General features: G+C 33.3%; 1 protein-coding gene across 1 annotated transcript in view; it reads right to left on the bottom strand.

Annotated features, from left to right (window-relative positions):
• The window catches only part of LOC147066217 (LIM domain only protein 3-like), a 245257-nt gene that overhangs the window by 72217 nt on the left and 150059 nt on the right, over positions 1 to 22981 (bottom strand). The gene's annotated exons all lie outside the window — the stretch shown is intronic.

Raw genomic sequence — 22981 nt, forward strand, 5'->3', positions numbered from 1 at the left:
CAATCGCTGCGTCTGACAATCTTGTACGCTTTTGGGACACAAAATTCCCTGATGTTGCAAAAATTGCGCTCATTTTGAGTCGACGTTGGTTTAATTGTGTTAAATGTCCCGATCAGTCTTTGAAAGTTTTGTGTAAAATCGTTTTTTCAATCAATATTTGATAATAAAGAAATCCCGAATCCCGAGAAAAGATTCTCGAGATCCGGGATTTCCCAAAATTCTCGAGATTCGAGATGGAGAATCTCGAAAATTTCTCGAGAATTCCCGTCTGGAAATTCCCGAAACCCAACTCTAGCCGTAACCATAGTGCAACTGTAGAATGATTTATCTATATAATTCAAATAATACACGGCTGGAATAAGCCAGCAAAAGGTAACGTATTACGGTACTTACAGTACTGTATCATCAAGCGTATGTTTTACCTATTATATTATATATAATATATGATATTATGCCATATTAATAGTATGTAATTGAAGCTTACCGACTAGTAGATAATTTTACATCAGTCATCACATACCTGAAACAAAAAAGAAAATTAAATTAGTTAAGAATTCTAAAAAAATAATCTTCGTAGACAAAGCTTATAAATATGGGAAAAATTAAACATGAATAATAATATAGATGTGGGCTTCATGAAATTGTTCGGAGAATCAGAACAAATCTGGGCTGATGTGCTTTTGGCTTCCTAAATTATGATGTCTTAGTCTCCCATTGTGTAGGTAAAAGAAAGATTCAAAAACTTATGAAGCAATATTATAGTGTGACATGGAAAGGTGCATACTGGGTATAGCATATGAATAAAATTGGGGAGGGGCATATTATTATAAGGCAATGCAATATACCTAATAGTTAAAAAAAAAAATTGAAAAGTGTAGACTAAAGACAATATTTTTTTTTCTTGATTTACCTATCTATCTGTCTGTCTGTAACGCATGGTAAGAATCCATAATATTATGTAAATGTGGAGAGCGACACAGTGAGAAGACGTATAACACGGGTAAGAGAAAACATAAGTAAGTACAATATCCTACGACCTACATGTACACACAAATTCTAAAATTGAAAAATAAACAAATACGCCAATAAAGGAATCGTTTATTTTAATCAGGTCGTGAAAAAAAACAAATGATAGGATACTTTCACAATAGTTTGACAGATGCTTACAGTGCTGTTAGCATATTGCCACATCCAAGAACGTTGATTTTTTTTATTTTTCAATATAGGTTTATATGAAAAATGATCGATATAGGTATATTGTGTGTTTGCGCGTTAAAACTAAAAATGTAGGGAGTTGCTGACGTCCTCTAAGATTAGTGTGCATTGAAGTAAGCTTAATACAGTATAAATCTGTTCGGTAGGTATACTTTTGAGATATTTCAAATTATGTATGTTCAGTGCTATATCCTGAAATCTTGTGTTCATTGAAATTCATATAATAAAAAATAGTTTATCTCAAAAATAAAGTTTAGCGTACAAAATTATATTCTTCGATATAATTGTAGATATTATGTATACTTAAATGACGAGAGAAATGCGAGAGGAATAACATTTATTTTCACTACACAAAACTTTAAATCGTCGTACGACAGCTTTTAAATAACGTTGTACGTTTCAAAGTTTTGAAAGTTGATCTGCCGAGAGAAAATTATCATCATTAGGGGCGCAATTACTCGTGACACGATGATACATTATCAGAAAGGCGAAACATTTTCTAATAGAATGACCCCCTCTTGCGAATGATTTCCGACGCCACTGTTCGCTTATGAGCCTGGACGAACTTTTAATGAGGCAAAACAGAATTTGTTTACGGATTGATTGACAACAGATGAGCTTCTCGGATATTCTGGAATCTCACAATATATCGTTCAGTTACCAAACGAGAAGACGATTAATGATGTTTTAACACTAAGTCATTGATATAATAACTGGATGAACTAACTGATAAATAAACTTGACATACATTAAAGTTAATGTCATTATTTCATATCTTCATTCGCATGTTTTTTATAAGATATTAATTTATATTGTAATGCTTTTTTTCTTTTTTTTTGTACTACCAAATTTTTGTGTTATTGTGATTCTTTGGATTACTTGGAGGAGAGTTTATTGGTCTGTGCAAAAATAAATAAATACAATGATAAAGATGACAGATTGATGTTATAATTACGCGTACGTGTACTACCGTGTCTGGACAGCCGTGGATTAAGCACGGCCGCCTTCCACAGCACTGTATTGCGACATAATGAATATTAATTGCTCACATTTCGTCCCGAACGGAGCCGCACGGGACCGATTATTTGCAACCAGTGCTCAGTGCTTAAGACTGACTCTAGAAAGAAAGTGAGGTCCTTTGCTGGCCGCCGGTGTGATGCGCCCTGTGTAACCGCGTACTGATGCTCAAGACTTTAGTGTGATTCTACGGAGGAGTCGGGATTATCCCGCTCCCCATACGACGCTGCAAATTTTTCAAATGCCGCAATTGGCCTCGGTTGCAATCAGGTCCGCTTGGCCAATTGGGCCCGTGTGAGGACGGACCCTGGCAAACAGCTCCGCTCGTTCGGATTCCATAAACGGGCAATCCTAGAGGACGTGTTCAGTATCTTGTTGGTTATGCCCGCAGGTACAACTCGGCCCATCTTCGATTAAGCGAAACTCATGAAGCTTGGCGGCGAAGTTGCCATGGCCGGTGAGGAACTGGCTAGTCCAGTGCGACGGTTGAATTCTCCGCGACACGTATTCTGCAGGTACGGATGTACTGATGGTATTGACTATATTATTGAACTGACTGGCGATGTACTGAGATAATAATTTAACCGAAAGACTGGACTGGAGATGAATAGTGCGCCGAGTGACGTGCTCGATGTGAGTGAGGATTTACGGATTGTCCTTGATATTTATACAACTGCAGTTCATACATTACATGAGACATTGTCGCAATTAAACAAATCATAATAGACTATGATTGATGAAATGCTGACGCTCGTTTCCGCTACATAGTTTTGCTTTGACAACAAAACATAAATATTAAAGTATGTCTCCCTTGTAATGCTCAGTGGTATAAATACTACGTTATTTTTTAAAATAACGATTTATCAGTGGCCGTTTGGAGAAATCCCGGTAGGCCGACGAAAACTAAAATCTTTTTTATCGTACGGAGTTATAAATTATATACTACCTACTACTACTTCACCGCGTTCGATCCTTGGAGGATCATATGGGCCTACACAGAGAGGAGGTTGTATTAACATTAACAGGTTTGTTTTTACGAGAAAAGGATATCAGCCACTTGTTGCCACAAATTGAAGAACAATATATGTGTTTGCCAGACCCAGGATTCGTACCTGGGACCCACGACATTATAAGCCAACGCTTAAGCCGCTCGGCCATCGTGGTTATATAATAAATTATATATGTATTAAATATTAATATGATTAACAGACAATTTGAAACTTTTGTAAAATATCACACGTAATAAATTCCTGGCGGCTTGTCATGTTGTACTTATTACATTTTTATAGCCCCTAACCAAAAATGTTAGTTAATGTTACATGATTGTATTATACAATTTTGGGCTGATCAGTTAATCCGCCCTTATAAATTATTATAACAATATTGTAGTAGGTAAGGTAGTAAGGATTTTAGTTAGTGATTAGTTTTTAAGCCCATATTTATCGCACAAATTGAACGTTTTACAAACAATCATTGTTTCATATAATTTTGGACACCTCCATATTAAATGTAAGGCCCTAACCCACACGGAACGCGTTCTGTTAATACGGGGAGTAAAATGCAGCCATATCCGGGAAAACTATGGTTACCATACAATTAATTATAATGTTGAGAATAGTCGTTAATTCGACTGCTGCAGCCTTTTGCGGAAGACAGGTTTGCGGTAGATTTATCTTGACGATTTGATAGTAGGTAATGGGTTCTGATATTATAAAAGTTGATGCATATAGATGCATATGAATAGTATATATATATATATATATACATAGTGTTGTCTGTTTTACATACGTTTGTAAAATAATATTTACGGAACAATACTGATCATATTTGCCGTTCAAGCAACAGCAACTGCATTTGGCGCAAACAGTCTAATTTGAATGCAATTTACGGGGAGTTGTAAAATGAAAAGCAGCTGGGAAAATCGTGTCGCAAAAAACATTAAAATTGCGTATGCATAATCAGTCCACGAAGTCTATTTCTAAACTAACGTGGAAAACATGCTAAAAGCACTCAGATCTTGGTGTATACCGGCCATTGGTAAAATACAGTTCCTCTTTCATAACAAGTATAATTTATATTAACTAACATCTGTGATTTATACAGCGTTCACTCAAATTATTAATCATCAATAAAAACTATTATTTATTTAATCTAAAACGGATACTTGATGGTGACACGAAGCTTCTGAATCTAATGCTAGGTATCAAAGTAAATAAATCATGAAAAAAATTGAGATTAGTGCAATTTAGCATGAAATGGCTAAATTGGATAAAAGGGGTCCACTTTGGCAGTGGATAGGTGTTGCAGATGAAAGATGGTAGTTGTTGTTCGTGATGATGGAGGAGTGAGAGTTTATTTACTGTTTAAATAATTACAAGGGTATAATTTAATACATACAATGAGAATGCGGTGCAATGTGTTTTGCCGGGAAGTTATAATCGAATGGCATTCCCAGTTAATAATTATTGTGGTCCGCTATTTATCGACGTAGATACCTACTCACAATCAAAATAATATCTTGAAAAGAATATTTAGGAAATAACCATTATAATTATTGTGTCAGATATTTTATATCGAGTTTGTGATAATTTGACACCGCGGGAATTGGATTTTAAGGAAATCACAATTACGGTCGATCGGCGATCAATATGCTGACGCGGCTTAAGTTGTTTATTCCCAATCTTCATAGATATAACGCGGAAAGACCAGAAAAAAAACAAACAATTAAGATAGTCGACTATTATAGACTTCGCCAAACTATTAAAATATATAGCACGCAGACAATATGACAACCTGGAAAAACTCGTGATATTGGGTGAGATCAAGGTCGGAAAGACTGAGGAAGAGCTCTCTCGCAGTGGATGGACCAATCAATAATGCTATGATGATAAAGGCCCTGAATGCCGCTGAATGTCGAGAAAGATAGAGCCAAACCGTGGGTCAGGCAGCGAAATCATCTGGATTCTGGACCACGTTTCTCGGCCTCACGAGTCCCGACTGAGAATAGAGTGAAGGTTATGTAGCGTTTATTTTAATAATAAAACTCCCAGACACATAACATTCAATAGAATTCGCTATAAAGAAAATATCATAATATATAAATCATTTACTTAGAGCAAATAGTGTAAACTGTTATATATAGGAACCTAAATAAACACACACGTATATATACTAGCCAGTTTCTCTTTCGTGAGATAAATTATTATTCTAATCACAATACTTAAAAGCATTTGCTAGTCGACGATGTCGAGTGGTGCAAGTGTCACTGTCCACGCCAGATTATGGGACGGAGTGGTGGTCACTGGTTCGACACTCTAACTCGCCCACGACAGAGTAGTTTACCTCTCTATTGAGCTGAATCGTATATTCAAATATTATAAAATAGGTACAACATATATAATCGAGTTGTGGCAAAATATGTAAACATACAATGATATTTAGAAAAATAAATGTATTTGAATTCTGTGATAGAAGATAAATATATGATGTATGAAGTGGAAGTGGAAGTATCCAAGGTTCATGACTCTATTAAGATGGTATTATTTGATTGTACCTAACAAAATAACATTTGGTATCAATCGATTTATCAATTGTGTTCGCTAAGCACAGTAACGTCAGATTCAACGTCAACTTATGCATAGGCAAGTGTTTAAATTATAATATTTCCTTAGACAACACGGTGACACAAACGAATTTTTCTATGGTTAATTTTTTCCAAATATATTAGTACCATTTGGATGTCCTTCTCTTTGCCGTAATCCATTGATTAACATCCGATTTACATGGAGTAAACGTTCAAATAGTTTCTAAAAAGCTAACAAAGAACAGATATTTGGGGCGAATACTAGGAGTTCGATGGTATAACTATATGAGTATCTAGGAAATAAGAAGCCGATCTTGCAGCCTAGCATCACACTGAGAGTGAATAAACGATATTGGGTCTGTTTCAAGATAATGTCAACCTGATTTGCCTGTTATTCAAACCAATCAGATTCTGGCGTCTTGGAAGGCCGCTAAATACCTACCATCCATATAGTTTACACGGTGGAACTACGGGATGCTGGCATAACCAAGAAAAGTGCATGAAGAGCAACGAGGTTTTCTTGGAGGCGTCGTATGATGCCCATTTGCTGACCTGAGGGTATGGTAAGAATATGGAAAGAAAACGAATATATATAAAGATATTATACTTATATTTTTTTAATAATTTATATCCATCACACAATGATCTAACCAAGACAAACTTTCTGAATGCTTTGTTGTTTCACGTAATGGGTCACGTGAAAATTTTGATCATTTATATGTTTTAATGTCGCATCCTGAGTCCTGACTATTACCTTAGCGCGCTTCATCACTTCCATACCACCATATGATGCATGTAGCTATAACCACTGCTGGCATGCTAAACTAGCACTTATTATGTACTGTCGCAGCCATCAGTAGTGTTCGTATACATGTCGTCTAATTATATACATCAGATGCCAACGTATTATGAAGATAAATACAATAATAATGATAGTAGGGTGTTTTGAAAATTATTGTCGAAAACATATTATATGTAAGAATAAATTGTCTAAATTCATTAAAATGTTAGTAGTTTTAAATCTTTCACATTTCATAACAATATAGGTAATATGTGTATGTTCACAGTGCAGGATGTTAGTATACCCAGCAGTCGCACAGGTGTAAGGTGAAGGGTTACTATTAAATAGCATCCCCATACAACGCAGACTCAACCTGCCTTCCCCCATCCATTGAAAGGAAGAAAGTTTGTGAATGGTCGCTTAATAAGATGCGATTGGAGGCATTCATACATATTTAGTTGGGCGTCGATGTGACGCTTAGACGTCGCGACGGCGTTCCTCCAACTTCCGCTGGAATAAGGCTTTATTTAGTTTCGCAAATTAGCGACGTCAATTGAAAGGGCAGGAGGTGGAACTCGTGTTCATATTCATATTAGGCAGGTGCCTTCTTGACGACAAAGTCGAACAAAAAAAATATGATTTAATTGAAATTTTTTCAGTTAAGTAGGTAAAACAAATATTACGTATTCTACTTATAAATCTAATAAAACAAAAAAGGTTAAGTACCTACCACAATAGTATTATGATTCAAATTAATTTACAATCACTATTATCATGATGAAATTGATAAATATCTGATAAATTGTAGATAATGACAAAAACCATCACAAACCTAAATTAAAATCATAAGGGATATTTTCATATATTTTGTTGTATAAGTAATAATATGTCATGCCAAATTCCAAATATGAAATATATTTTTTTTCGATACATTATGTATTTTAAACTAATGAATATATCATTTAATGTCATTCGTCTAACGACACACACTCGCACAGGAGTAGAGTGTGCAATTTACGTTTTATGATATTATTTACAAAATTAGGTATTAATAATAATAGTGCTAGGTAGGTATACGATAATATTCCATTTGTATGTAACATTACACGAAAATTAAAAATATTCTCTATGTCCTGGTAGATACTAATTGTATTTAGTACAAAATCTCAGCATATTTGCTCCCATAGGAAGCAGTACCGATTAATTACTATTAATTATATACTGTCAATAAGCTTTCGTAGTTCGGTCAAGTCAAGTGGGAGAGTGGCTGAGAAAAACAATCCGAAACTCAGAAGCAATGCCAATACTATCTGTGATAGCGACCATAGACAATATACAAATAAAAGAAATAGATTTTGGCAACTCACTCACTCATTATAAACTTCCTTCAAATTTTAAAGTGTGGTAAGTTCTACGTCAATTTATGAGACATTATTATTCCACAAATATATGAAAAATAGTGTATTCGGCCCATAAACAATGTAGAAGAAACAATCGCAGGGATGACAGGGTAAATAAAACATTTGACGTTTCAATGTTGCCATATAACTAAAAATATCTCAACGCAATGGGAAAAAATGTTATTGTATTTGCTATTTCTATTTTTGTCGAGGAAGTTGGGAATAATATCTTCCAATCCTGGCAATACTCTCACAATAATACTTCGATTACAACACGAGCGCTGCCGCCGAGCTTCAAGTTATTTTTATTATCATTATATTTTGTTGAAACTGTCATTTTCTTATTCATGATTCTGTCCACGAAAATATGAAGAGAAAAAACAATAAACCGAGCGTGATTGAAAATGATGTGATTGGCATAATCATAATAGCAAACAAAATCTTCATTGTCGTGTTGGGTATAATTGTATTGAAAAAGAATATGATTAAATTGGATCGATACCGGTAAACAACAATGGCTAACAATTTACGAGGATATCGAATAATTGGGAGCAAACGTCGACGGAGCTCTTCGTTTAAAAGTGCAGCACTTGCGGCAGAAAAAAAACGTGCACTTTTGCGCATGCAATTTGGCCGAAGCAAATTGTCCACACAACTTTGCCCGGTGGACATACATGTCCCACTCACTCTTCCATACAGTACAAACATATTGCCCTCTGGCAGAGAAATTAAACCTATCCAATGTGAGGCCTTTATCTAAGCAAGATTGATTATAATATTGTATTATATTATTTTTCATTCGATTGCCACCTCTCGCGAATGATAATAATAAATAACATCATTATTGCGGTTTGACACATACCTAGTCAATGTTACTGTATAAGTGTATATACTGTACGTCTTATGATAACACCATGAATGAGGCAAATATATTATATTGAAACAGAAACCAGTTTAACACAGGTACGAAGTCAAAAAAATGTTAACAAGTATTTTTGTGGATGTACCTACCTACTAAATTATAGAAACTACGTTGGCACTATATAGATACGTAGTACATACATAATTATATTTATATTCTATTCATAAAAATATAATATATATAAATAATAATTTAAACAATTAGACAGACTGCTAGTCCGTTTTTTGTGTGTGAATCGACTTTGGCGGTGGATAAGAGTTGCAGATGAACGACGATAGTAGTTGTTCGTGATAACTGATGATGGAAGAACAAGAGTTTATTTACTGTAAAAATAATAACAAGGGTACAGTCGGTACAATATAATAAATACAATGACAATACGGTGCGATGTGTTTTTACCGGGAAGTTATAATCGAATGGCATTTTTAATCGATTGTGATCCGCTATTTACCGACGAACATACAATCAAAAAATATCTTGAAAAGAATATTTAGGAAATAACTATTATTGAGTCAGATATTTTATATCGAGTTTGCGACAATTGGATATGGACAAAACAAAAACAAACTTGTGATAAACTAGATTCTTTGACTAGCTCTTAATTATCTTGTTAAATTACAAACTCAAGAAAAAGGACCGCTTATTGGAAGGCCGTTGGTTTATTTCAATACACTTTAACCTATATTACTAAATTATATAATGGTTTCTCGTTGTTTTGATTTTAAAGTACCAAGTCTCACTCTGACGTTTAATCGTTTGTTTACGTAAGGAATTGCAAATGGCCGACAATAATAAATTTGCTGCCTAGGCAACGGAACAATTCTAAACTATATTATTATACTGTATAATCGTCACGATTGCAGTATCATACTGTGGCGTAAAGGTAGTGCGTTCGGCTGATAACCGAAAAATCGGTGGTTCGAATCCAATCGAGTGCGATTTTTTCGTGTGAAAAAATAAATTATGTGTTACATGTCACAAGCCAAAAATACACTCTGATCTGATTTTCCAAACGCGCCTAAAGAAGTATAACTTCAAAAAAAATGTTTTTGATCGTTGGTTCCGATCCCTTTGGTGAGAGGCCCTGCGACATACGGCTACCGGCCCAATCAGGGAGATAACGAGCCATTACGTTATATTACGTTATTCAGGCAACGTCAACGAATTTTCCATTTTTTTCAAGCGCTGCCGCTTTGCTTTCCCGCTGATTTTTTTCCCACTACACAATATATCTCGACAATCAATCACGTGATACAATTTGTAATTATTGTGAAAAAGCTCCGGCCAGCTGATAAAATAAATTAATCCACCTTTTGTGCTACGGGAGAGTGTCGAGTAGGTACAGTTTGCACAGTGAACTATGGTTCAATCAAAGAGGTGGCATTTCTGCAAGGTTTTTAGTGGAGTTTATCCGGTCGGTAGCTAGACAAAAATTAATACTTTGTTATTTGGCGGAATAAAATTGGAACATGGCGGCTTGGTTATACGTTTTAAATTATTTATCCCACAAAACAGATAATAAATAGAATTCAGATAGGCAATATTCAATACACTACATTTCAGTGGCGAAGGGTGGAGGAAGGCTGTTAAGATTCGCTATAAATAGTGCACACTAAACTTTTTTGATCATATGTATTTGTTTTTATTGAACTAAGACTACAATTTAAAGATGGTGTTAGTTAGTTTTTAAAAATCAATTAAGCCCTGCCTAAACGAAAACATAATAGTTTTGGTCTAATTTGGGCGATAAAACAAAATTTTGCACACTTTTTCATTCATAGTTATTTGTTTTCGTTGGATTAAAAATACATATTACGCATATTTTTGGTTCATTTTTTTATTTCATTAAGCCCTGCCTCAACCAAACTATAATGAATAAAAAATATTATTCTATCTATAAAATATTCAAAGTTATGTATGATTTAATTGCATAATTTTAGATATTTTATAGATAGACATGTATTTTTTGACTATTATCTATTATGGCTTGGTTTCTCAGGGTTTAATTGAATTTTAAAAACTAACCAACACTTTCTGTAAATTGTAGTCTAATATCAATGAAAACAAATATGTATGTCTAAAAAAGTTTAATGTGCACTATTTATGGCGGATCTTAACAGCCTACCTCCACCCTTCGCCACTGCTACATTTTGATGCAGGGTTTTGAATGTGTGAGTGTCCTACGAAAATGAAACACACATTATGCACGTGCAATAGTGTGTGTAATCACCAATATTAAAATGAGCGTCAATGCATAAACCCAGAGCAGTCGTCAGTATTCGACGTATGACGTATTGACACGTGTTTAAGTTTATCCCGGGTTATTCCTTACTCGAGATCGGTTACCTGCTACTCTTTACCCGTTAGGTATTTCAGTTCCAATTATTTTTGAGTTCCCTGATTTATCCTTACTTTACCATCTGTTAAAAAATCCGATTTCCTCTAGGTAACTCAGGGAACTCAGAAATAATGGGAACTGAAATACCCAACGGGTAAGGCGATATCAGGTAACCGTCTCGAGTAAGGAAGAATCCGGGTTAAACTTACACACGTGTCAAGAATACGTTGTACGTCGAATACTGAATACTGCTCTCGGTTTATGCATTTACGCTCAATTAATGCATTTAATGTTGGTGTATTACACACACTATTGCACGTGCATAATGCGTGCTTCATTTTCGTAGGACACTCACACATTCAAAAACCCTGCTTCAACGTGCGGCGTATTGAATATAGCCAATCGGTATTCTATTTATTATCTGTTCTGTGAGGTAACTCAATTGAAACATGAAAATTGTATATCATGTGCTTTTCTGATCGTGTAACTTGTTTTATCCTCACCATGGATGGCATTGGTAGTAATAATAATATTTATATTAGGTATGTCGGTACCTAACTAGAAAAAATATTTGGACGTAGGTATCTTAGTTCTGCAACATAAATTACCTTCAGTCTTTTCAAAATTCGAGCATAAAATTATAGAAATTTACATTTTCAGAGATATATCATGTTCATTGTCGTGTTTCTTATCAGACACAATACTTCTTTATACCTTTCCGTCAATCTGTCACGAATAAATTGTAATGTCGCTTAATACATTCTATATTATACTCGATATGCTAGCACTGCACTGTAAGCATCTGTTAAAACTAATACTTATGACTTATTATGTAATACCATTTATTTTCTTTCACGACACTATTAAAATTTGATTTATTTGCGTCGTGTCAATTTATTTTTCAAAATAAAGAATTCACGTTTACGTGTATATTTTCTCTAAGCTTGTCCCCTTTTCTTACGTCTTCTCTCTGTCTCGTTCTCGTCAAAAAATTACATTAACTACAGTTATCTTTTCAACGACATAATTCTACTGAATATAAATCGGTATATCAAAATATTAAATTGTTTCTAATTTATTGTTAACAATTTTGAAAGAATTTCCGAAATACGAAAGGAATCACTATGTGAAACGGAATGTACAGTTTGCAAGCGTTTTAATTAATAGGTGAGCAAAACATAGCGCGTCATTTTGCGAGTTGTCTCGAATTGACACATCGCATGAGAATTACCAGGGTTAAATAACTATTGACCCTCGTTACTAACTGGACCACGATTCCGAGATAAAATTAAAGACAATTTGAATTTTTGCTACTAAGTATGAAAGTTCCACAGAAAATGGTATTAAGCCAATATAATTATTAAAATGTGACAAAGCATCACTTTAAGCCAGTGTCTCTTAACCTCATTGAAGCCATCGCTCCTTTTACCATATTAAAATTGTCCAATGCTCCCTCCCCCCAATCAAAATGTATTTCATGCGGGTTCTCGTGGTGCAGTGTGCAAGGCGCTGGCCCTTCTATCACGGAGTTCTGGGTTCGATTCCCAGTGAGGTCAAAATATATTTACATAATCTAATCACTATTATTGGGCTTCACGGCCTGTTGTGGTGTTTAATAAAGAAACAATTTTAAAAAAAAATAGAAAATAACATTATTTCCACAAAAAGTAAAAGATACATTTGCCATCTCAAAAATTATTTACTGTATTACGTGTAATTACAATTAGTCAATGGAACTGAAGAAAGGATCTCTCGTTGGCTTTAACCAATCATTTTACTAATGTACGTAATTAATAAAAGCTCATTGTAAATATATATGGTATAAGATCATTCAGAATATACTATTGTCATATGGTTCGTAAAGATGCCGAACAGATTATAATAATTTTATTCTAATGAAATCAGGTGAAGCTTGTAACAATAATTTTATTAAGTACCATAATCTACAAATTAATATATTTGCTGTATATTATCAATTACATTTTATATAACCTTGATAATATTAATAACTATCTTTTTAATAATAGCATTTAAGGAATGATTTATAAAAAAAACGGGACAAAAATACAAAACCTAGCGTTAATTAAATTTCTAAAATAAATTTATTATATATAACATTTTGATTTTCAACCGCTGTTATGAACATTAAAAAAATGCAGGTGGGCGAACTGTCGGTGCAATTGACGCGCGTGTAATGTTGTACAGTGCACATTTTTCCGGCGCTCATTTGTGACAGATGAGATGGACATGCACCGGATTGTTATTATTATAATATGACGTCACGCATTCCCGTTTCCGCAGATGCATCCAATTACAAAATCGAACATGTCCAATTACAATATCGAAGTTGTCCAATTACAATAACGATCGTGTCCAATCAGTGTTTGCGAAATTCGGCTGATTGTTCTGTGACACTTGATGGAGGCATTATGATTATTATAATAATGCAGCTACAAAATAAAAACATTATAATACTGTTCATAAATTCCGTTATACGACCCACCTTCACACTTCACTTACAATCTCGAGCCATCTTCCCTGACCATGACATCTGTTTTTTACCCGCCAACCAACCGAACATAGACTACTTCTGTTTCCTATTAGAGTAAGGACACCTTTGTAAGGTTCATTTAGCCATTTCTAGTCATCTACGGGTTCTCTTGCCGTTACCTATTGTATTCATGAGGGTGACCGTAGAACAGTGACACCCAACCTTTTTATATTTGCGAAACCCTTGAATTATTTTTATAAAATCTCAGAGAATAAAACATACAATCGTCCAAATGAAGAAATTACGAAATAGTCTTGACATACCTAGGCAAAATTCCACCCTCAAGTAGATTTAAAATGCTACCCCTTATTATTTTTAATCTCAAAATGTATGTAAATTCATGCCTATTATTGTTTTCGGGCGATTATCACTTCGTTCGCCGCCTTCATTTGTTTCTGCAACAAAATATTCATCTCACAGGGAAGACCATAGACTATAGATACATATAGACGCCACCCGTTGCATTGCTAAATGAAGCTACGTTCCGTGCGTTTGGTTTGTGGGCGAGCGAACGCATTCGCCTATATATGTTCGAGACCATAGACCATTTCGCTAGTGCTGGCCCAAAGTGCTCGCACTAGACGCTCAGAATTAAAATATAATTTTCTGTTTTTTTACGTTATATAGTATTTTTAATACTTTGGACGCGGAAGACGCACACGGTGCGTAATGACCAGGCGGCCGATCGATGTAATTAACGTGCATTTTAAAGGGGGCAATTAAAATCTCATTATCTATTCAGCAGCGAAAGCGTTAAGCAGTCAAAATGCAACCAATTAGGTAAATATATCCATAATTTAAGTTATTTTAAAGAAACACTAGGTCACTGATATTAAAATAAATAATAATATACAAATAAATTGTCACGAACATGTATCAACTTACCTATGAAACGTAATACCATCTTCTTGCTTATCAGTACGGCTACCATATTTTAATACAACATGCAGAACCACCTTTCCTACTTAATTAACTAAAAATATTTACCACTGACTTTATGTTTAATACAAAAAATAGCAAATTTAGCAACACGAACAACACGCTACGTGAAGCGATTCAGCACAATTTGCCGGCGATATTTTTGGAAACCAACTTAAAAATATGTAGACCTTTTATCTTACTCTAGCGCGTGTCGCAGAGATTATAAGGGTGCCGAATACTTTCTCACTCGCACTCATGCATCGTTTTTGTTCAGGCCTTGGGGAAGACCCTTACTAGGTACCTACTTAAGCTGCAACTATCTAAAAAAAATCTAAACACCCAAAAAACTTCATCGTTTAAAAATGGGTACCTAATGTTAATGTTTTTGGCTACAACAAAAAAATACTCAAGCTTTCGTTTTTTTGAAAACTGATCTGAATCGCTGCCATAGATAAAACGAATTTATTGAGATTTTCGTATCCAAAGGTCTATATAAATATAACCAAATTATTGTTTCTTTCAGATTTCATTTGTTGATATTATTAAGGGGGGACATGCTCGTCGAAGGTCAAAATTGAGTTTTTATTGTATATTCAAACCATGATCCTGGACACTCCTTAAACGTTGTAGATGATCTATTTATATAATTTTGAAGCCTTATTATCCTTTATAGTTATTTTAAACATTTGATGACTGCATGAAGTATTTTTGTTCCATAAAATAGTATTCTTTTAAACCTCTCGCTCTAATGTTTTAGAATATAGTCATATTTCGGTACATAACTGTGCAGTGGTGTTAAGATTTTTTACATGTATTAATTTTTAAACGTATTTATAAAACCATTAGCATAATTTATTACGAGATAATTTTTGTAAAATATTCACGATAAAAAATTATATTGATAATCTCTGTGATCCCAAATTTGACAAGAATTAGGCATTTTATTATTCAAAAAATCGGCAAGATTAACACATTACAAGATGATTCTAAAGATATTTATTATAAGCTATGTCTTTGACCATTCAAGTGTGATAAACATCTTATGAATAATGATTGCTTTATAATAATTATTGACCTAAGAATAAGGTAGTGTTTTTTTGAAATACGCCATTTCTTTTGTCATTCCCCAGTGGTTAAGCTACAACATACGGCCGTAGCCATAAATTAAAAAACTATAATTAAAGTAATGAGTAAAATGATATTGACGCGCGTGTTTGAACATGTACCGTTTAAAAAAAAATTAAAAAAAATTCGGTTAGGTACATGTTCAAACACGCGCGTTAACATAATTTTACTCCCTACTTTAATTAAAGTTTGTCATTTTATGGCTACGGCCGTATGTTGTAGCTTAACCACTAGGGAATGACAAAAGAAATGGCGTATTTCAAAAAAACACTACCTTATTCTTAGGTCAATAATTATTATAAAGCAATCATTATTCATAAGATTTTTATCACACTTGAATGGTCAAAGACATAGCTTATAATAAGTATCTTTAGAATCATCTTCAAATGTGTTAATCTTGCAGATTTTTTGAATAATAAAATGCCTAATTCTTGTCAAATTTGGGATCACAGAGATTATCAAAATAGTTTTTTATCGTGAATATTTTACAAAAATTATCTCGTAATAAATTATACTAATGGTTTTATAAATGCGTTTAAAAATTAATAAATGTAAAAAATTTTAACACCACTGCACAGTTCTGTACCGAAATATGACTATATTCTAAAACATTAGAGCGAGAGGTTTAAAAGAATACTATTTTATGTAACAAAAATACTTCATGCAGTCATCAAATGTTTAAAATAACTATAAAGGATAATAAGGCTTCAAAATTATATAAATAGATTATCTACAACGTTTAAGGAGTGTCCAGGACCATGGTTTGAAAATACAATAAAAACTCAATTTTGACCTTCGACGAGCATGTCCCCCCTTAAGAATGTCGTGTTTACTTGTTCGACATAAAAATGAATCATTTACTTATATGCCCGTAGCGATATTAAATGAAGTTCATTAGTTTTTCATATTCAATGCATTTAATTTAAGTATTGATTTACGTGCATAATAATGATTCATTATTTGTGTATAAACAGGAAGATATCATGTTAAAATGACAAAAATCGTGTTTACTACATAGTCGAATGTCGCATTTCGTATTCTGGCAAGGTCGCATATTAATTTCGTCACAAAATAATAATGACATAGTTGCCAACATCCGCGAGATAATGATATAATGTGATATTTTAAAGAGGATTCATTAAAATATAATATATTATTAGATATACACTAACAAACGACGTGCATATATGGAGACTTTGCTCATTAATTAAGACCCCCGTACGTAATAATGGGCACTGATAAACAATTTAGGTATTACGTATAAGCCATTAAGGTAATATATATTGAAGGTTCTAACATGGAAAGCAATTAGTGGAGAAGGAAGAAAGGCTTTTGTTTTGTAGTAGAGCTGGTTGTATATAAAAGATAACAGACAAGTACGTCGGAGTTAGACTATAGACAAACTTAATTAAGAGAGTGATTTAATATTAACTAGCAACTACAGAGGATAATATTGTAGAAAGACCTCGAGATTAATATTAGTATTTATATTGTATTTAGGTTTACTATAGGGTCTTTCACAAAATGAAGGGACATTCGTCAAGGTTTGATTATGATAGCATTAGAAAAAGTTCTAAAGGCTTAGAATAGAATAAGAATTATTACACACTTAAAATAGGTAGGTACAATAAATTCCATCGTGTTAAAAGAGTGAAATTATTTTTAAAAAAATTCAAAATACCTATACATTTTATGTACTTACCTAGTTTGACATTAGGTATGTTAAATTTTTTTTTAATTCAATATTAATGCAAGCATGTAGTAGGTAATTGTTGATTTTATGCCGTCGCATTTTCATCGTGCCCCTTCTTATTTCTTCGCCAGAAATCATCAGCCTATATTAGACCCCTCCAATATATTATTAATGACAACTAATTTGAAGCAACTATATGTTTATTGTTAACTTTACATTGTTAAATCACTACCAAAGATGAATAACAATAAAATAAACAAAGCTGAGTGAGTAGACAAAAACTGACCCGACAATTACCCCTTTGGTCATATTTAAAAAAAAATCAGTTGCCCTATAAGTATTATCTTCTTAATGAGTGCATATTCTGTTAGAATAGCATACAATCAAAGGGTAGGTACCGAAACTATTTTATCATAACGATTAGTGAAATAGGTCTCATAGCAAAAAATTACAATTTTCTAAATAATAATTTTACAAAAAAAAATTAACAATAAAATAGAATTTTAAAAACAAACTACATAGCGCATCACTAAAAATGTCTACGTCTCCAGGGAGTGCATTGTCCAACCGCACAGCCCTATTGATTGCTTGATAAGCCCGACACGAGGAAACAGTTTTCATCCAAAACAGGTCGGACGGGTGCAAGCAAATTCAAATTTTCCAAAATATCAGGATTGGAAACTATACCACGCGAGAGCAGGAAAAATTGTTGACCAGATGATGCCTTGGAGAAAGCTAGTCGAAAAATATTCGTTTGAGAAATTATCAAACGGAAAATAGTTATAGGTTATACCTACACTGAAAAACAAATATACGTACACTATTAAATATTGACATTATTATAAATAGTATAGCATTTATATTGTATGTGGTTGAAAAAATGAATTCTACGTATATTGCAATAAACCAACGTGCATATCGCATATTATTATATTCTCATAATGTGTCCACTTTATTATCGCGATTTTTATGAGAAGTTATAACTAGCTAAAATAGATCTACTGATAATAAACAGAAAACAAATAAATAAATAAAAACTTATAATAGGTATATCTATATGTAGGTATGTGCCACAAATTTTAATGTTACCTCTATTTGATAGACCGACTTTCTCCTAAACACTAATAAGTATAGTAGGTATTAGTCTCTTGTGAACCAAGCAGTATGGGGACATTTAACTTCGACTGAATGCTGACCTAACATACAAAGATTTTAACGAAACCTAGAAGGCTCACATATGGGAATGAAGCTAAATAATGATTGGCTGCAAGTCATTTCGTAGAGCCATAAAACTTCATACTGTTATCACCCGCATTTGTTAAGCACCGCAAACATTTTTGATTCACTCAAACAGTAAATTCCATAGATTATTAAATGCGGAAATACTGTTAATACAAAACGTGATACTGGATTTTATATAATGTATCACTTTTTTTTTTTAATTAATTACCTAGTACCTACATAGACCCTTTTTACGTGCATCGAACATGATCGCTTTGTATTGAAACGAAAACATTTACATTATAATACAGCTATAACTGTCAGTGACAAACCGCGCCAAATAATTATTATCATCAAATTATCAATACACCGAAGCATCATATTTAGAATGTTAAAATGAACAATCACAAAAATCGCATATGCACTGAAATCTCAAAACAGCTGCCATGTGTTATGCAATAATGATTAACATACTATTTTTATCTATTCATACCTATTAAATCTCACTAAAATGTAGCAGAATCGCTATGAAGTGTTGTGTATGTTATGTTTTTTTATACAGTTTTTGCCATTATCTATACAGGCAAAGTAATTACTTAGTACCTATATATTCAGTTTCACTAAAAAACGAGTAGGTAAACGTAAGCTTTCATTTTCTATGGATTTTATATGGAGTCGTATGACAAATTATCTGTTATGTAAAAACAGCACCGTGAAATATCCTGACATCATGTCATTCTCGGAATTGGTTTCAATTGTATGGCAAACTTTTTTGTAGTATTTTCTTATAGAAACACTACATCTGTTTAATTGAGTTAATCTGAGGTGCACATATATTTTGGGTTTAGTTTATAACAAATAATAAAATCATCTACACATACATTTATACAGTAATTTTTTACATTACTTTCGATTTTCAATTGATTTGAATCTTTCAGCTAACTGGACATTGGTATAACATAATATCTGTACCAACCGGGAATAAGTAGTTAAGTCTTGCTTTCAGATTATCATAAGCAATAACTTCTAAATTAAATAAGTTTTTAGTTATTTAACAAAATAGGTGAAATAGGACAAAATTATATAACTGTATCGTTATAGTTTGTTTTGTATAATTAAAAAGATTATCGTATAATTAAATATAAAATAACAAAGCTTAAACCGTTCCCCTGAAAAGTTGCTTCTCGTGTATTTACCTACTTTTTCACAGTTGGTACAGAGAATATGTGCACAGCCCAGAGATTGGACTCTCTTTGGCACAGCCCGTCGATGGTTTCCCAGTTGTGGTTAAAAAATTAATAACTCATTTTGTCATTCATATGGTTTTTGTGTCGTAGCTCACCACTACAGAGTCGTCTTCATTATGAAGGTGTTTGCTTGCTTTTGCAGGAAGATTGTTATCTCTCAGCTCAAAACCGCCAATTAAATCTTAAATTAAATTTCCGCTAATTTAATTGGCAAAGAGAAAAAATAAATATCTATCTTGCGCGAGAAATCTATACATCGGACTGCCAAGCATTGTAGAAATTTTCTCTTTTGTGAAATTTTAATATTCTTCTTAATTGATGTATCCGATAACTTCATAATTGATAATATATGCAACTCGCTTAAATAAGTACACTACTAATAACTAATATGCTTTAGAGATTAGATACTAAACAATTTCGCTGATAGCTTAATGTTCCCAGTGAATATTCGAAAATCACACATGTTCCAAATAATATGCAATAGTTAGGTAAGGTTAAGTTGCGCCTGCTAACATACTATAGTAATTACATACACAAACTATGAGATAACAATTATAGTCTACAGATAGTTTGTTATAATTTTAATAATAAAACAGTTAAATTAACAATGTTTGTTGTTATACAAGCAGAACGTGTCACCACTTAAAACACATAAAATGACGAATCCTAGAGAAAACCATTTTAAACATAAATGCGATGTTTGATGATTTACATATATTTTACCATGTATGATCCTAAGATCATTATTATGGGCCTCCGCAGAGAGTTTTTTTACGAGAAATGAATGTTGGCCACTTGTTCAACCTATTACTCTGGAGTCTGGATCATTGATTGAAAAACGAATTGTGAATTTGCAAGACCAGAGAGTCGAACCCAGAACCCACGACATTGCATATATTAAATCAAACTCGAACAATCATTAATGAAAGCTTGCGGTATTAATTTATATTATTTGCCTCTTTTGGGCAACCTGGCACCCTTTAACTTCCAATACCAACATTGGGTGGAACGTCTATTATATCGCTGACGATATACAAATTCGCAATTCATTTTTGAATGTTTTTTTTTTCTTTTTTATTATTTCCTCCACTTTTTTATTTATTTTTATTTACCAATGGTATGAAACTATACAATATATTCCAAAGTCATTTAGCGAAATAGTTTCAGAAATCCGAAACAATCAAAAAACCTTGTGCAATAACACAAACACGCTATGACGTCACATCAATATGCAACCCTCTCCCGCGCAATTGCACCGGCGGGGAAGGGGTGACGTCGGTTAGCCGTGGGGTGACCCCGAAGAAAGGGGACGTCGGGGCAAGAGGGGCACTGTAGTAACGAGGCTCGGCAACCTAGCAAACTTACCAGATAACTTAAATATCTCGTTAGTGCAGAACACTGTTTGTTGTATGGATGTACATAGGTGGGAAGCTGGGGGAAGGTCGGTGTGTAAGGAATGCGAGCATGTGTACGACATTCGCAGATGATAATATGAACATAAATTACTATTGCCGAAGAAGTTGTCAATATATTGAATAGTTGAGCATACAGACGGATATTAAATAAAAGAAAAATAATATTATGGTTGTGCATTGGTTACGAAGTGATCCTACAATGCAAATGTGTTACAGGCTGTAAGAATCATTATTTTTCGTCGACTAAAAAGATTCACTGTGGGCTTCTGTTAATATTTTTGTAACCTAAAAAATTGAATAAACAAAATAAATATATATGTATGTGTGTGTATAAATACTGTATTTTACACAAACATATCTATCTTTCAAAAGAATCATATTATATTGGTTAAAAAAATGTCTCAAACCCTCTAATGTTATCCGCCTCCCGAGTCAGAGACTAAACGCATTTATTTAGCAGTATTTTTACACCCCCACATTTCACTATTAACGTATGATATAATATCTTTATTAACATACATTTTCCCGGATTATCGATTAATTGCTTATATTTATTTAAAAAAAATAATAATAAACTTGATGAATGACACAAACTTATACACTTACCGATCGAAAAATATACAAAAACAAAGCAATAAAGAATGATTTAAATTAAATAGAAATACTGAAATATTTCTAAAACTCTGTAAATTATAAATTTACTTATTTACTTAAGATTCTCCGAATAAAAATCTCATCTAATCTATTTCTTGAAAATGATTGTTTCGACCCAATAATAAGCAATTTTCAGAAAATTTAATGCTTCTAATTATTTCAGTGGAATATTGAACAAAATCGTATAAAATCAAACTTTTAATCGCTTCTTATTATGGAATCAATTAGCGGCGTTGAAATAGGTTCGGCGCTCTCCCCCAACCCCCGACGACCCACTTCGCCCCAGACTCCCCGATAATACTCTTATGAGGGAATTAAAAAAGATGTCTACCAATTAACGTCATTAGACGCCTTCAAACGAATTGGCCCCTCAGTTGCTTGGTTACCCCTGCCAATATCTGGATTCCGATACGCGGAGTGTGTGAGGGAGATGGGCTTCGACACCCCCTGCAGTACAACCCTGAACGGAACACGGTGTATATGCATATAGATTGCGTACGTGCATATAAGCAAATAAGCAAATAAAAGTTATTGTAAAATATTTATTGTACATTGTACCTAATGAAAATTATTACAAAAATCAAGAAAATAATGAAGGATTTCATAAGTCATATGAAATGTATCTAGTCCAGAGCTTCACAACCGTGATTTAACGAGAATTAATGCTCATAACAATATATTGCTCGTCTCCGTCAACCATTCAAGAAGATTATGTTCAACGTTCTTTCGCAAGAAATTGCAAATAGGTAGGATTTTAAAAATGTGATATATATACTTAATAACTATCAGAAACTAATATGTAATTTAAAAGTTAAAATATATATATATATTATATTCGTCAGTGTGACGAATAAAAATGTCAGTGTGCCACGAACGGTACCGTGACGAAGAAAATGTT

The sequence above is a fragment of the Rhyacophila brunnea genome, unplaced genomic scaffold (assembly GCF_057557595.1).
Source record: "Rhyacophila brunnea isolate RB1 unplaced genomic scaffold, BYU_Rbru_1.0 scaffold_5, whole genome shotgun sequence".
Classification (NCBI taxonomy): domain Eukaryota; kingdom Metazoa; phylum Arthropoda; class Insecta; order Trichoptera; family Rhyacophilidae; genus Rhyacophila; species Rhyacophila brunnea.